Below are 17,228 nucleotides of genomic sequence, written 5' to 3'. Positions count from 1 at the left end.
ATTCATTGACCAGTGTGAGCTGAGCGCTGGTTGTGCTGTGGAATTGTGTCGATGCCAGGGACCGCTGTTCACAGGGCAACAGTGCGATGGATCACATTCCCACGGGCCGGCTCATTTATCCATCTGTTGCTGCTTCCATCTGTTCATCCCACTGCCAGCCACACTCACTCGCGTGTGAGAGACACTCCAGTGATTGTTGTCACATTCCTTCATCCCCCGATGGCACAGAACTGAACGTGTGTGCATGCCTGGGGCTTGTGTAGACACTTACTCAGTCATCAATCCAACGATACAGTGATAGACACACATGTACACGCACACGCAGACGTGCATATGCACTCTCATGCACACACATGCACAAACATACGTTCACACATACATAAATGCCGACACACAAACACAACGTCCAGAGGGCATAGGTTTAATGTGATTGGGGCGAAGTTTAAAGGAGATGTTTGGGGTAAGTTGATTTTCCACAAAAAGGGTGGTGGGTGCCTGGAACTTGCTGCCAGGGGTGGTGGTGGAGGCAGATATTATCGTGTTGTTTAAGAGGCTTTGAGATAGGCACGTGGATATGCAGGAAATGGAGGAATATGGATTATGTGCAGGGAGAGGAGATTAGTTTATCTTGGTATCATGTTTTTCAGGAACATTGTGGGCCAAAGGATCTGTTCTTGTGCTGTAATAGTCTATCTTCTACAAACACAGACACACACATACACAGAAACACTAACGCACATTAGCACACAGGCACACACAAACACGCACAAACACATCCCCGACCCACTCCGTCCCCACCATCGACTCCATCCACACTTCACGCTGCCTCGGGAAAGCAGCCAACATAATCAAAGACCACTCACACCCCAGTCATTCCCTCTTCCCCCTCTCTCGTTGGGTAGAAGATACCAAAGCTTGAAAGCACGCACCACCAGATTCAGGAACAGATTATGTTATCATTTATCATGTTGCCAGGACTCGACGGGCCTGAGCTATAGTGAGAGGTTGGGCAAACCAGGACTTTATGCTTTGGTGCAGAAGAGACTGAGGGGTGATCTTATAGAGGTGTACAAAATCACGAGGAAAATAGATAGTGTGAATACTGAGTTTTTAACCCGGAGTAGGGGAAATAAATAAAACAGAGGACATAGGTTTAAGGTGAGAGGGAAAGATCTAAAAGCAACCTGAGGAGCAGATTTTTAACTGGGATCTAGGTAGCCATTTGTTTAGTTTTAGTTTAGAGATACAATGCGGAAACAGGGCCTTCGACCCATATCACACCAGTGAGCCCAACCCCAACTACACCAGCCCTTGTCTGCAACATCTCCACAGCCACCCCTGGGACTGTCAATGCCGGGGAGCTCCAGCAGAGGGCAGGGGCGGGCACAGCAGATGCAGCTATAGCGGATCGTTTTAATTTCCTAAAAATAAACTTTATTTTAGTTTAATTTCGAGATACAGCGCGGAAACAGGCCCTTCGGCCCACTGAGTCTGCGTCGACCAGCGATCACCCCGAACGCTAGCACTATCCTACACACACTAGGGTCACTTTGCAATTCTTTTGAGTGTTGGAAGAAACCGGAGCACCTGGAGAAAACCCACGTGGTCACGGAGAGAACGTACAAACTCTGTACAGACAGCACCCGTGGTCAGGATCGAACATGGGTCTCTGGTGCTGTGAGGCAGCAACTCTACTTTTTTATTTTGAATAAATAATAATGTACAAAACATCTACAAAACAAGATCAATGTAAAAACTCTGCAGAAATTCTCAATGTCTATCTATTATTAGTGTTACCTTCAGTAGTTTTGGCAATTATCCTTAAACCAAGCACCCTTGCCACTCACGTGGCCCCCTGGCCCTCTCTTCCCTTGTTTGAGGGGTGCCCCCTGCCCCCAATGTCCAGCAGAGGAAGGACCCTAGACTGTGATCATCCCCACAGAGTCTTCTTTTGTGTTCAAGAAGTAACTTTACCTGTGAATCTTCAGACAGAAGGAGCAAGACCATTGTTTAGTTTAGTTTAGTTTATCATATTATTGTCACCTATAGCTTTTTGTTACATTCTATCCAGTCAGCGGAAAGAGTATGCATGATTACTATCAAGTCATGCACAGTGTACAGGTATAGGATAAAGGGAATAACGTTTAGTGCAAGATAAAGTCCAGCAAAGTCTGATTGAAGATAGTCTGAGAATCTTCAATTAGGTAGATGGTAGGGCAGGACCAATCTCTAGGTGTTGGTAAGGTTCAGTTGCCTGATAACATCCTCAGTCTTTCTTCCTCTCTCACACAATGCTCTCGCAGCCTATTACCAGAGTATTAAACCATGGGCTGCACTTCTAATGGATGGGCAAGTCTTTTGGGCCGGCACAGTGTTGTAGCGGTGTAGTAGTCCTTTACAGCACCAGAGACACGGGCTCTGAGTGCTGTCTGTATGGAGTTTGTATGTTCTCCTTGTGACCGTGTGGGTTTTCTCCAGGTGCTCTGGTTTTCTCCAGGTGCTCTGGTTTACTCCCACACTCCAAAGACATGCAGGTTTGTAGGTTAATTGGCTTCGGTAAAATTGTAAATTGTCCCTAGTGCTTTGGACAGTGCTAGTGTGCAGTGATCGCTGGTCTGCGCGGACTCGGTGGGCCGAAAGACCCGAGACTGTGCTGTATGTCTAAAGTCTACCAAGTGGAATAATGTCTTGATGTGCAGGGTTTTGGTGAATTTGATGCATCTCCCTGCAGGCCGTGTTGCCGAGCAATGGGATTCCGTTACCAGGAGGCACGGATCGCCCGTCTTCTCCTGAACCACGGACAACAGGCTTCCCTGAGGATGTTCACCAACCTGAAGCCACCCCCTCTCCAAACAAGGACAGACTGGGGTCCCCTTCAATACCAGACGGTGCGGTTAAGATTTGCTTCGTTTTCAGATCTCTCCTCAGCTTTGTAAATCCTGAGACCTTTTAGTTTAGTTTAGTTTATTGTCACGTGTACCAAAGTACAGTGAAAAGGTTTTATTATGTGCTAACCAGTCAGAGGAAAGGCTATATGTGATTACAATCGAGCCGTCCACAGTGTACAGATACAGGATAAAGGGAATAACATTTAATGCAAGATAAATTCCAGTAAAGTCTGATTGAAGATAGTCCAAGGGTCTCCAATGAGGTAGATAGGAGGTCAGGACCGCTCTCTAGTTGGTGATAGGATGGTTCAATTGCCTAAGAACAGCTGGGAAGAAACTGTCTCTGAATATGTACAAACTGGCTGCCCCCCTTTCTTATATTTCCATGAAGACGAAAAGAATTTTAGCGAGATCCATCTTGAGAAGCGTGCTTGTGTGTGATTCTAGCCATAAGCATGGAAACAGGGCCTTTGGCCAAACTCATCCATGCTGGCCAAAGTGTATCGGAGTCATAGTGCTGCACAATGCAGAAACAGGCCCTTTGGCCCATCTTGGCCTAGTCTTATTGCCCTTCCTGGGCTGGTTCTCTTTGCCTGCATTTGGTCCATATCTGACAAAACCCTTCCTATCCATATATCTATGCAAAAGTCTTTTAACTCTGAAAATACATTAACATAGAACTGCATAGAAACAACAGGACCTTCAGCCCACAATGTCTATGCTGAACCGGATACACTAATCTCCTCAATGGTGTCATGGTTTTATTATCATGTTTACCAAGGTACAGTCAAATTCTTTGTCTGCATACAGATCAGTAGATTATTGCCACACAATCCCTGATTAATTGAATTGAATACATTTTATTAGCCAACTATGTACAGTATACACACAAGAAATTTGCCTTTGTGCTTTGCTCACAAGTAACGCGATATACTGTAGACAATTAAAAATAAAACATTATAATTTAAACATAAATTAGACATAATTTAAATGCAGGATGTAGAAGTAGCCCATCGAATCCACAGACAAGAGTCGCCAGGATTTGGCTCAATTTTCGCAGTCCCAGCTAAAGCTGGCCATAAAGGCCCGATTCAGCCGTCGCCTTTGTCCGTATCATCCCACGAACGACATCCCTCTCCTCGCCCGGCCACCTTCAGCCTTCGTGTCCCGGGGGCGCCTCCCGCAGCCGACCTTGAGCGCGCGGAGGTTAAGACCCTCCAGGTTATTCTTGCAGGCCATTTGTCCAGCATCCGCCGCCATCACCATCTCCCTCACCCTCCTCTTTGGTTCCCGGTCTTTGGGTGTCAAGTCTCGGACGAGGCTCCCACTCTAGGAGGGTTCCCTGTTCCGTGGCGGGCGAGCCATGCCCTCTGGGTGCCTCTGCCAGAGCGTGATCCATATCCCTCCATTCCCTGCAACAACCACGTGCATGTCTGAAAGCCAGATGAGTGCATTCTCTGAAACGTCCCCTGTTCTCGCCCCTCCTCCTCAGGTGCAGCCTCTGAAGTGAAGCCAGATCTTCGTTCGACCTCTGGCCGTGGCGATGCACGGGTACCGGAGCCCTCGAGAGGGAGGTTGGCGTTGAGGGGGACATCGAGACACCTCCCCGCGGCGGAGAGAGCTCGGACATGCCGGGAGCCCCGAGCAGGAGGGTCAAGAGCCCGTGGCAAACAGCGGCTGGCCGAAAGCCAGGGTCCACCTTCTTCAGAGCTCACCAACGACTCCAGCTACAAGGAGTGTGAGTACTACACTGTCCTGACTGCTCCCCGCTCCCCACACCCTGCTCATCTCTCCTAGCCTTGGGGATACTGTTCAGATCAATGCGGAAGCTTGGACCTTTAAACAAACACAACAGGGAGAGGTTGGACAAACGTGGATTGTTTGATCTAGAACGGCTGAAGTTACGGGGACACCTAATAGAAGTATATAAAATTATGATGTATAGATAGGGTAGACAGTCAGAACCTTTTTCCCAGGGTGGGAATGTCTGACACTGGAGATGAGGGGGGATTGATTTAATAGGAACCTGAGGGGTAACATTTTTACACAAAGGGTGTGGGTGCAAGGAACGAGGGGCCGGAGGAAGTAGTTGAGGCAGGTACTATTGCAAAGTTTAAGAAACATTTAGACGAGTACATTGATAGGATGGGTTTAGAGGGGAAAGGGCCAAAGGCAGGCAGGTGGGACTGGCGTAGATGGGGCATGTTGGTCGGTGTGGGCAAGTCGGGCTAAAAGGGCCTGTTTCCACGCTGTAGGATTCTATGACTATGAGTAGAGAGCCAAGAAACAACGAAGCTTTTCACTGTACCTTGGTACACGTGACAATAATACACGAAACTAAAACTTAACTAAACATAGCTTTAGAGTGAGAGGGGCAAAGTTTGAAGGCGTGTTCCAGGTACCCACACAGGGGTAGGGGTAGCCAGGGGTAGTGGTGGAGGCAGATATGATAGTGGTGGCGTTTAAGAGACCTTTGGATAGGCACATGGATAGGCTGGGAATGGAGGCATATGGTTCATGTGCAGGCAGGTAAGAGTTGGTCTTGGCGTCATGTTCGGCAGAGACATTGCTGGCCGAATGGCCTGTCCCTGTGCTGTAGCATTCTCTGTTCCATGTTCCGCCTACAGGGAAGTAAAATATTTAGCAGGTAGAGGGCAAATGGATGTCAGCTGGGTAGCATCACTCTGTAAATATTTCAATATTTAATCAATTGTGATTGCACAGATTAATTTTGAAGATCCTATATTGACCTTTCTATGTTAAACCTTATCATACACTTAACATATATCTGTTTGCCTTCCGTAATAACATACCATTGGAAATAGGGCAGGGAATGAGATGAGCGGAGTTAATTCACCAGAAGGTCTCCCCCCCACTCTCTGTAAACTATTAGTGTGTTTGCGATATTAGAGATAATAATGAGATCAGCAGTGGAAAGACAGATAATATTTAAGTTGTGCAAACAAAATTTGATAGACCAAAGGTTAATAATTTTCCTGGGAGAATTAGATTGATAAAGCAAGTAAGTTTGGAGCCATGGTTCTTGGTCAATTAGGAATGATCAGAGCTAAATATATTGGGTAATTAACGACTTGTCAAGAGCAGAGTAATCTGCAGCAATTTGAGATTCATCTAAAAAAAAAACCATTGTGATGCTCTTTGTAAAGTCTGTGACACTCAGGGAGTCCATTCAGCCTCTCATGCTTGTGCTAGCTTGGTACATGCGATACAAGGGGACCATTGAACCATTTTCTCACGTTGAGACCCGGTGTCCTGGTGGCAATGGGTGGGTGAAATAGGGGTGGCCCAGGCCTAGGCCCAGGCCCAGTGTAATGCCATCGGCTCCTTCCACCGCCACTCCGTGCAGAGGCCGCAGGCTGCCCTCGATCCACTCGCTCGCCCGGCTGCTGCAGGATCTCCCGCGGCCGCCTCCGCCATCACCACCACCTGCTGCCATCGCCCCCAGCAGCTGCCCCTCTGCTTCAACGCACCGAGGTCGCCATGTCCCGCTTCTTGTACCGACCACAAAACTTTAGGGTGCTTTCTGAGGGCACGGGAGGTGAGTTCATGGACTGCTGACTCTCCCCACCAATGTCCACCGCCATCTTGGTAGTACATCCCTCTTATACCTGTCTAGCTTGTGCTTTAGTTTTATTTTTAGCGACACAGCGCAGAAACAGGGCCTTTGGCCCAACGAGTCGATGCCGACCAGTGATCATCCCACATGCTAGTCCAACACTAGGACAATTTCACAGGAGCCATTAAACGTACACACCTGCACGTCTTTGGGATGTGGGAGGAAACCGGATCACCCAAAGAAAACCCACGCGGTCACAGGGAGAACGTGCAAACTCCTCACAGACAGTACCCGTAGTCAGGATCGAACCGGGATCTCTGGCGCTGTGAGGCCGCAACTGTGCCAACCACATCCTGTCACAGATATATCCAGAAGATTCTGCAAGAGCTAAGCTGTCTTCCCTCCCACCCTTTCATTTGCATTTCCTGCTCATCTCATTCACCAGTTTGGAAAAAAAAAACATTTGCATCAAATGCCTTCGATGAAGATGAATTTATAAACCATTATATCACTCTAACACTTCCAGGCATGAGTTGCTTGATAATTTGTTTGGTGATTTTAAGATTATAAATATGTTTTACAGAGTTATTTATTGCATGAACACCATTCATGAAGGTTTATCTTGCTGCTTAGTAAAACCATCACTTTGAATGCAATGCCAAGTGTGTGTTTGATCGTTTGATCACAACCTGCCTTTGTGGTGGGTGCCAAAATTGAGGTGGGAGATTGTGTGGAGGAAGAGGGTCAATAATCGTTTATTGTCACACGTCCCGAAACGGAAAAATTAAATTCTTCCTTGCCGCAGCACAACACATATGTAAACATAATACTCTGTAAAACCCATAATAAGCAACAAAAAAAGTTCAGTATTTTTATTAAAAAACAGACAATAATAGTGCAAAGTCAAAAATAATGTCCCCAGGTCTATATAGTTTGGATCTATTGTTGTGCTTTATATTGCCTGATTGATGGTTGTAGGGAAGAAGCTGCCCCTGAAGCTGAAAGTTACAGTTTTCAGGCTCCTGTACCTTCTTCCCGATGGCAGAAGTGAAATGAGTGTGTGGCCAGGGTGGTGTGGGTCTCTGCTGATGCTGGTTGCCTTTCTGAGGTAACGACTCTTGTAGATGCCTTCGAGGGTGGGGACATGTAGAAGTTCAAGAGAATATTCGTTGACATACTGAACCTTCTCAATCTTCTAAGGATGTAGAGGCACTGATGGGCTCTACTCACCCACTCCCGACCCGTGACCACATCACCCCCGTCCTTTACAAGCTCCACTGGCTCCCCATCCCCCAGAGAATCCAGTACAAAATCCTCCTCATGACCTACAAAGCCCTCCATAACCTGGCCCCATCCTACCTGACTGACCTCCTCCACAGAAACACTCCCACCCGCACCCTCCGCTCTGCTGCTGCTAACCTCCTGCCCCCCCCCCCCCCCCCCCCCCATCCGGACCAAACTCAGATCCTGGGGGGACAGGGCTTTCTCCATCGCTGCTCCCACCCTCTGGAACTCACTACCTCAAACCATCCTCACTCACCACATTCAAAACATCACTTAAGACTCACCTGTTCAACACTGCCTTCAACCACTGACTGTCGCTTCTCCTTATCCTTCCTTGTTTGTTTATTTATTTATTTTTATGTTTTACTTACTCTGTAAAGCGTCTTTGAGTTTCCAGAAAAGCGCTATACAAATGAAATGTATTATTATTATTATTATTATTATTATTTACGACTGCATCAATGCGCTGTTCAGTTCAGTTCTGAGATACAATGAGGAAACAGGCCCTTTGGCCCACCGAGTCTGCACTGACCAACGATCCCCGCACATTGACACTATCTTATTCGGGACAATTTACATTTTCTACCAAGCCAATTAGCCTACAAATCTGTACGTCTTTGGAGTGTGGGAGGAAACCGGAGCACCTCTAGAAAACCCACGCAAGTCATGGGGAGAATGTACAAACTCCATAAAGACAGCAGCCGTAGTCAGGATCGAACCCAGTGTTTGGCGTTGTAAGGCAGCAGCTCTACCCCTGCGCCACCGTGCCACCTGGATCGAGGACAGATCTTCAGAGATATGCATGCCTAGGAATTTGAAGCTTTTGACCTGATGAAGATAGGTTTGTTAGTCTTGTGGCATCTGGAGTCCAATGTCATATGTGTCAGCAATGGAACAATGAAATTCTTACTTGCTGCTGTTTAACAGGCCTATTAATGCGATAAGTATATAATATCAATAATACAATAAATTAGTAACTGTAATAGTTTAGCTTAGTTTTGAGATGCAGAGTGGAAACTGGCCCTTTGGCCCATCAAGTTAGTGCCGACCAATGATCACCAGTACACACGAGTTATGCTCTCCTATCCTACACACTCAGGGTAATTCACAGAAGCCAATTAACCTACAACTGGATACTAAGAGGGTCAGACCTCTCCATTGATAGTTTCAGGAAGTCTGTGCATGGCCAAATTGAAAATGAGTGACTATTCGAGTGTCTCATCAGAAGTGGTCAAGTTTATGTTCCCAACCTTGCATTCATGACATGGAAAATCAACATCCCAACTTTCACTGCAGAAGGGGCTGAAGAACGGTCCCAACCCGAAACGCTGCCTATCTATCTTCTCCAGTGATGCCGTCTGACCCGCAGAGTTACTCCAGCACCTTGTGTCTTTTTTTTTATCCCAACTGTCTCCCTCTGTTCTCCTTGCATCTCACCCTCAGTTCTCTCCTCTTAGAATATAGAACAGTACCGCACAGGCCCTTCAGCCCACAATGCCCGTGCTGAACATGATGCCAAGTTTAACCCACCTCCTCTACCTGCACGTGATCCATATCCCTCCATTTCCTGAATCCCCATGTGCCTACCTAAACACTGTTATTGTATCTACCTCCTTTGCCCCTCTCACCTTAAACCTATTTAATAGTTCCATCCTGCGGAAAGTGTTCTGACTGTATAACCTTCCTATGCCTCTCAAAATGCATATACTAAAACTCTCGTTTGTTTGTTTGTTTGTTTGTTTGTTCCTTCCTGAACTATAGCCAAAACGGTACATGATAGCGCGACAATTTTAGGCCCACCTTACTCATCGTCGTCCCTTTGGTGCTAATGAAAGAAGTTTCATTGAAATCGGTGTTATATTTTAAAAGTTATTCACATTTTAAAGTTTAAATCTATCTCCTAGGAGGGGGAGGGAGGGGGGAAGAGAGGGGAGGGGGGGGGGGGGGGGAGGGAAGGGGAGGAAGAGAGGGAAGGGGAGGAAGAGAGGGGAGGGGGGGAGGAGAGGGTGCTGCACCAATGCAGGAGAGGTTTGGGCCCAATGGGTCCTCTTGGTCTAGTATTGTATAGTTCTATCAGGCCTCCCCTCAACCTCAGGTTTTCGACAAAAACAATCCAAATTCTCTCCTTTCTCACCTCTCTGTTTAGTTTAGTTTAGAGACATAGCGTGGAAACAGGCCCTTCGGCCCACCGAGTCCACACTGACCAATGATCGCCCGTACACTAGCACTATCCTACACACTAGGGAAAACTTACAGAAAACAATTAACCTATAAACCTGCGCGTCTTCGGAGTGTGGGAGGAAACTGGAGCACCCGGAGAAAAGCCACGCAGTCACCAGGAGAACGTGTACAGCAGTACCTGTAGTCAGGATTGAACCCGGGTCTCTGGTGCTGTAAGACAGCAACTCTACCGCTGCGCCACCGTGCCACCCTCTGCTATAATTTGCTTTAACATGTTCTTCTTTTCCTCCTCTCCTGCCCATCCTAAATTCCTCCCTCATTCTCTCCCTTTTTCTTGCCCTCTCTTTCTTTCTCTCTCTCTCTCTCTCTCTCTCTCTCTCTCTCTCTCTCTCTCTCTCTCTCTCTTTCACTTCTCCCTCTGTCCCCACCTCTCCTTCCCTACATTCACCTTTCTCCACAAACTTTGCCGGTACCCAGAGTTGGGATATCTGTGCATCTGTCCATTTGCACCCTATTGTCCTGCCTACATCAGGGAGAGACATCAGTTCATGAAGGCTGCAACCTCACCAGTGTTACATTAGGTACAAAACACACAGAAGGAAAATAAACAATCGCAGCCTGATCAAAGTGGAAATGGAAACCTTTTCATTTTCAGTAGCATATCGGAAATCTAAGTCTGTGTTTTGGAGCAAAGATTGGGTTATCAGAAACCTACAGGAGCATAAACGATTAAAAGTGCTATTGAATTATAATTATAAAAGCAAACGGCAACACATTGATCGGTGATTAATAAAGCAGCTGCTGTTTACTGTATTCTGTAAAAGACCTCATTACATTAAGTGAACCACCGAGTCACCTTTCACAATGGCCCCTATTACTGGTATATTGTACCTGATAATCACTGTAATATCAAAGAATAATAGCATGTAATCTGTTTGGTTTTTCTTATCAGTTGAAATCTGCCAGTCCCTGCTCCTTCACACTAAACACGGCCATGGTTCAAACCACACAGAATGTTAAAACATGTCAGTGATTGTAATGTTTAAGGGAGGAACGTGCTGCCGGGGGAGGCGGTGGAGGCGGTGGAGGCAGGGACAATAGTGGTGTTTAAGAGGTTTCTGGATAGGCACGTGGATGTGCAGGCAATGGAGGGATATGGATGGCATGCAGGCAGAGGCATACACACACTTTTACACTCACACACACACATTCACGCACGCACACTCGTACACTCGCACTTGTTCACTCACACATTCACACACTCTTGCACATATGCACACACGCACACATATATACACACGCACACTCTCTTACACATGTGCACACACTCACGCACACATACACTCACTCACACACCCATTCACGCACACATATACTCACACACAAACTCTTATCACATCCTCTCACACTCAATCACGCACACTTACACACACACTCTTACACACACATGCATACATGCTCTCTTGCACACATCCATGCACACACACTCAAGTACACACATTCTCGCTCACACACACACAGTCATGCACACATATGCTTCACTCTCTCACAATTTTAAACACACATGCGCTCAAACACACATGCACACACATTCTCTCTCTCTCTCTCTCGCTCTCTCTCACACACTGTTAAATAAACATATACCCACACCTACACACACGCTCTCTCTCACATACACGCACTGGCAGCTCTGACATTAACCCCTCAATCAGTGATCGGTGATGGGACACTGCCCCCAGGGTCCATTTGCTGCTCCGTTCGCTGTCTTGACGTCACGGATTGGAGAGTGACGCCGTGTGTTGGAGAAGGCAGAAGGGAAAACTCGCATTTGCAAAAGGCCTTTACAAAGCACTGCGATGCAGGGCAGGCCGCGGGCCGGGTTGGTGAACAGACAGAGCTCACTGAATGTGCCAGTGACCAGGTCACCAGTTCCTCTGACAGTGATTGAAAGATTGAGTGTTGGTGAAATACCAGCAATTCCACTGGCACACTGTTTATTTAACACAATGAATGGCCACATCACTGACGGTGCTGCATTGCCTCAATACTACACCGGAGTAACTCAGAGTTTGAATTTATAATCTACAAATCTGGAGGAGGAGGCTGGTATTGGTTCATTATTGTTGTGTGTACTGAGCTAGGTTGTTTCTGTGTTATCCAGTCAAATCAAATTAGACTATACATGCATACAATCATGCCATACACAAGTACAACTTGTAGTGGAAAGAGAAAAATACCAGAGTTCATAGGGTTACAGCATTATAGCGTTACAGTTACAGAGAAAAAGTGCAAAGTCCGCAACGAGGTAGGTTGGAAGATCGGGACTATACCCTAGCTTATGGGTGGACTGTTTAGTAGCCTGATAACAGTGGGGAAGAAGCTGTTCCTGAATGTGGTGGTACATACTTTCAAGCTTCTGTAGCTTCTGCCTGACTGGAGAGGGGAGAAGTAGGAATGACCCTTGAGTGGTCCTTGAGTTTGTTGGCTGCTTTCCGGACGCAGCGTGAAGTGTAGATGGAGTCGACGGTGGGGAGTCTGCTCTGTATGATGGACCGGGCTACATCCACAGCTCTCTGCAATCCTTTTACAATCTTGGGCAGAGCTGTTCCCAAACCAAGCTGCTCGTAGCTGTGCCATAGGTTTGAGGAAACCGGAGCACCCAGAGGAAACCCACGCGGTCACAGGGAGAATGTACAAACTCGGTACAGACAGCACCCGAGGTCAGGATTGAACCGGGGTCTCTGGCACTGTGAACAGGGAGCTGTGTGGATAAGGCAGAGAGTTTTTAAAATCTGTAGTCAGTCAGAAAGGCAAATAAAGGGGCAATAGTTAATAAGGTGAAAGTTGGCAATGTGGTGTTTTACTTCTGCTTGAGTTTATGGTGTTAAAGACTGGAGACCGGCCAGGCAAACATTGGAATAATCGGATATCGAACAAAATGTTAGCTTGTTTCGGGATTTCAATCAGATTACTAAAAAGTTTTCAAAACAATTAAAGTTATTTACATCCTGCCCCTTTCACTGGGATGCTGTACAGAATAGAAAAGGGATTTGAAATGTGGATAGTGAGCTTAAGATAGACACTGACACCCAATCAGACCAAATATATCTGCCTCTTTGTTCTGCAGCTTTATGTATTTCTTTTTTTTTTAAAACAGGCTTTGGAAATTGCTATTGCAAATATTGGAATCGCAAAGACAGATGCTTACATGGCCTCTGGTGAACTTGCTTTATTAATACCTCTGTAGAGGTATGTTTGAAAATGCAAAACCTACAATTAGCAAACTTCATACCAGGAGTGGTTTTGGACTACAAAGCCTATCACCGTCGGTGTAAGCCTAGAACAGGGGGACAATGTTGTAGGAATTCTATGGAAATGAAAGCTGATACAAGGAATTAATTTCAGAGAAGTCCATAAATGCAATTCTGGACAAAGTGGTGGTATTGACGGATGCATTTTGATTTCTGCTTTGCTTTGATAAAGAGGCCCGTCCTTTCTTAACAAACAAAAAGAAAGGTTATAAATACCGTGCTTCACAAAAGCCGCTTCTTACTCATTGTTGGAGTACCTGGCTGTGATGTTCTTTAAATGCTGTGCCAAATAAAATAAACAACTGCTGTAAATGTGTAAGGAAGCCAAAGGTATCCAAAAGTATCTCACTGTGACTCAGTGGGTAATTTCCTCACTTCTTACTTAAAAGCTGTGGGTTTACATGGAACCATAGACCTGCACAGCACAGAAGCAGGCTCTTCGGCCTACCTTGTCCATGTCAACCAAATTGGCATATTGGACTAATCCCATTTGCTTGTACTTGGCCCGTATTCCTCTAAACCTTTGCTATCCATTGAACTGTCTAAGTGTGTTTTAAAAATCATAATTGTATCCATTTCTATAGCTTCCTCTTGCAGCTCGTCCAGATAAGGACTACCCTCTGAATGAGAAAGTTACCCCTGAGGTCCCTCTTAAATCTCTCTCCTGTCACCTCACTGAAGGGGACTAATTATTCCACTTGTAGTGAGTCTGGATCCATTGGTCAAAGGTCCAATGCTGCTAATGGAGTTCAGAACCAAATCAGTCATGATCAAACTGAAGGGCTAGTCTTGAAGGGCTGAGTGGCTTACCTGTTTTCTTCCCTAAAATCAAGAACCAGGGGACATCGGTTTAAGGTGAGAGGGGAAAGATTTAATAGAAACCAGAGGGCCAGCTTTTTTACTCAGAGGGTGATGGTAGATAGAACGAGGTAGTTGAGGCAGGCACAATAACCACATTTAAATAACAAGGATAGGAAAGGTTGAGAGGAATATGGGCCAACATGGGCATATGGGATTAGTTTAGATAGGGTCATTATGGTCGACAAAGATTTGGGCCTGTTTCTGTGTTGTGTGACTCTGTGACTATAATACTTTGAAAAGATAATTTAACAGTTTCGGAGTTACCTTGACTGAAATGTTAATCTTAATTCAGAATTCTCAATCACCACATTAAGGATTAGATCCTCAGTGGTAGAAACAGGGAACTGCAGATGCTGCTTTACAAAAGAAAGACACAGTGCCGGAGTAACAACTTATCTTGCACTAAATGTTGTAGGGACAGGTTGTAGAAGGAAGGTAGCCTAGGTTGTAGAAGGAAGGTAGCCTGGGTTGCAGACAGTTGTGGACGGAGTCTAAGCCATCATGCAAACCAGCCTCCCGTCCAATGACACCACCCACACTTTATGCTGCCTCGGCAAGGCCACCAGCATAATCAAGGACCAGTCTCACCCCGGTCCCACCACTCCCTCTTCTCCCCTCTCCCATCAGGCAAGAGTTACAGAAGTGTGAAAATGCACACCTCCAGATTCAGGGACAGTTTGGTCACAGCTGTTATCAGGCAACTGAACCATCTTATTACCAACTAAAGAGTGATTCTGACCTCCCATCTACCTCATTGGAGACCTTTGAACTACTTTTAAGCTGACTTTATTGGATTTCACTGTTATATATTTAACGCTAAATGTTGTACCCTTTATCCTTTATATATGCTCTGCGGACGACTTCATTGTATTCATGTATAGTCTTAGCATGCAAACAAAAGCTTTTCACTGTACCTCGGTACATGTGACAATAATAAACTAAATCAAACTAAGTGGGTCAGGCAGCGTCTCCAGAGAATGTGGATCGGTGATGCTTCAGGTCGGGACCCTTCTTACACTTTTTTTGTCTTTTAGATATTCACTTGTGGCTTTACTCTTCAGCGATGTAGCTGTTACTGCTGACAACTTCTAATACTTGTCACCAGGGCTTGACAAGGAGAAATTAAGAGTGTTAGGCTTGTCACAGCTCCCAAGCAATGAACCTCCCTTCATTTCTCACCCCACTGCCTCCTTTGTCTGGCTAATTTCCCACTGGGTTCACTCTGCGTTCTAACCAAGGGATGATGAGCATCTTTGCTTGTAAGCTTATTTTCGCTGGGCTTGGAACATCTGCAATAAATCCACGAGGATTTGCAAGCAAAGACAGAAAGATAAAAACTAGCCGGGTGAGCAGATAACGTTGCCGGCCTTGGGAACAAAAAAAAAAAGCTTCTTATTAGTGAAAGAGATGGAGTCAGTGACTCTCAATTGATTACAAACAGTTTGATTGGACTTTGCCAGCTGTCCCTGAACTAAGAATACTGGACGGGATGGGAAGGGGAGGGGGAGGGGGGGTGTAGTGGGAGGGGAGTTCAATTTTAAGTAAGAGGTTCAGCCTAACGCCCAGAAGAACAGGATTCGTGACCTGTTCCAAAAAGGACAGAGACCTTTTGGAATTTGTGCAGTTGTCCTGATTTTTAATGGGGCACAGTTTAAAGTTGTGGTGTCCATGTTTTCTCCTGAGAGACCATTTTATAAAATATTCAATGAGAAGATAACACCAAACACCATTTTTTAATGGAAAACATCTTCATGAGTTCATTAGTTATAGGAGCAGAATTAGGCCATTCGGCCCATCATGTCTACTATGCCATTCAATCATGGCTGATCTATCTTTCCCTCTCAACCCCCTCAAAAATCTTGGTTTAATAGGGTAGGTGATGGCTAATTAGGAACTAATAGGTTAGGTACCCACTAGGATATGAAGTCTGTAGGTTAGACTTTAGAGAGACACCGTGGAAACAGGTCCTTCGACCCACCAAGTCCACTCTGACCAGCGATTACCCATACACTAGCACTATCCCACACACTAGGGACAATTAACAATTTTTACTGAAGCCAATTAACCTACAACCCTGCATGTCTTTAGAGCGTGGGAGTACACAGGAGCACCTGGGGGAACCCCACTCAGTCACAGGGAGAACATACAAATTCTGTACACACAGCACCTGATCGAAATTGGATCTCTGGTGCTGTGAGACAGGAACTCTACTGCAGTGCTACATTGCCGCCCCTAAGCAACTAAAATAGCGAGCTGGTAGATATGGAGGCAATGTGGAAAGTAAGAGGGTAACTGCAGGAAAATCTACGGGATATAAAACCAATGAAGACAGCCAGTGGGACAAAGAGCCACAGTGGGGAGCTAACAGGATCAAAAGCCAATGTAGAGAGACAATGAGATAGGGAGACAATAATGGGACTGGGTGTCGATAGAAGTGAAAGAATATGGAGTTCATCGTACAGGGAGCGATGAAAATTGGAAACCAATAGAAGAGGGAACCAATCATATTGGTATTGGTCAACACAAGCAACTTCCGATGCTGCTTTACAAAAAAAGACACAAACCGCTGGAGTAGTGGGGTCAGACAGCACCTCTGGAGAATATTTACTGTTTAAAGATACAGCATGCAAACAGGCCCACTGAGTCCACGCTGATCATCAATCACCTGTTCACGCTAGTTCTATGTCATCCCACAAGTCAGCAAAAAGTGTCGCAGCTGGTAGAGGCACTGTCTCACCGCACCACAGGCTGAGGTTCGACCCTGAGCTTGGGTGCAGTCTGTGTGGAGTTTGCACGCTCCCCCTGTGACTATGTGTGTTTTCTCCGGGTTCTCCGATTTCCTCCCACATCCCAAAGATGTGCGGGTTTGCAAATCAATTGGCCTCTGTAAACTGCCCCTACTGTGCAGGGAGTGGATGAGAAAGTGGGATAACATAGAACTAGTGTGAATGGGTGATCGATGGTCGGCGTGGACTCAATGGGCCGAAAGGCCTGATCCATACTGCATCCTTCAATCAATAAATCAAAGCTTCCTTGAATAACTTCAAAAGTTTGACTAAATCATCTTGTGTGTAAAAAAACTTGCTCTTCATATTCCCTTTTAACCTCCTAACAACGCCATCTTAA

Source organism: Rhinoraja longicauda, chromosome 20, assembly GCF_053455715.1.
Source record: "Rhinoraja longicauda isolate Sanriku21f chromosome 20, sRhiLon1.1, whole genome shotgun sequence".
NCBI lineage: Eukaryota > Metazoa > Chordata > Chondrichthyes > Rajiformes > Arhynchobatidae > Rhinoraja > Rhinoraja longicauda.
Note: the sequence above shows the minus strand (reverse complement) of the source record.